Raw genomic sequence first — 640 nt, forward strand, 5'->3', positions numbered from 1 at the left:
CAGAGCGCTTTCATACTTTCACAGTATTAATATAGAACCTACACCTGCTTTATAAGCACAGAAGACATGGAAACCTCACTTTATACAATATGGAACCTTTAATCAAACATTCACATGATGCATAATATTTATATTGACCTGACTTCAGGTTGAAATGTTTTCATAGTTTTTTCAACTTGAATCAGTGTCTCTTCCATCTATTTCTGATCATCCAAGTGGACAGTCACTACACATTGCTTCCTGATCTTGTCATGTTGGTGTCTCGTTGACGCTGAATTGAGGAGATAGTTTCATATAGTTCATCTGTTGGCTGCTGAAGGCTCATGTAAGGCTCATCTGGGTCTTCGACCATGATCGACTATGATCGACCATGAACGGTATCTTTAAATAAGATGGGATAGTTAATGAAACGCCAAACTTTAAAACAATAATAAAAAATAATTGTCAGAAAAAGGAGCATAATCATGAATATTTGCATTAATAAATAGTTTTTTTCACTTTATCTGCCAGTCCTCAACTATGAATTATCAAAAAATAAATTGATAAACAAACCTTTTGGTCTTGTGTATAAATCCCAGAATAACTCCAGTTATAATGATGACCACAGCTGCACCAGTCAAAGCACATGGGATGAGGATTT

The 640-nt window shown here is 35.0% G+C and overlaps 1 long non-coding RNA gene across 1 annotated transcript; it reads right to left on the reverse strand.

Annotated features, from left to right (window-relative positions):
* Positions 1-79: 79 nt before the first annotated feature.
* On the reverse strand, positions 80-640 carry LOC147820147 (uncharacterized). The gene is made up of 2 exons (XR_015437562.1): positions 553-640; positions 80-381 (listed from the first exon to the last, which is right to left on the reverse strand). It is a non-coding gene; the product is annotated as an uncharacterized LOC147820147 (long non-coding RNA).

Source organism: Seriola lalandi, unplaced genomic scaffold (genome assembly GCF_002814215.2).
Source record: "Seriola lalandi dorsalis isolate HSWRI2012SDOR001 ecotype SW California unplaced genomic scaffold, Sedor1 jcf7180001985813, whole genome shotgun sequence".
In the NCBI taxonomy this organism is placed as follows: domain Eukaryota; kingdom Metazoa; phylum Chordata; class Actinopteri; order Carangiformes; family Carangidae; genus Seriola; species Seriola lalandi.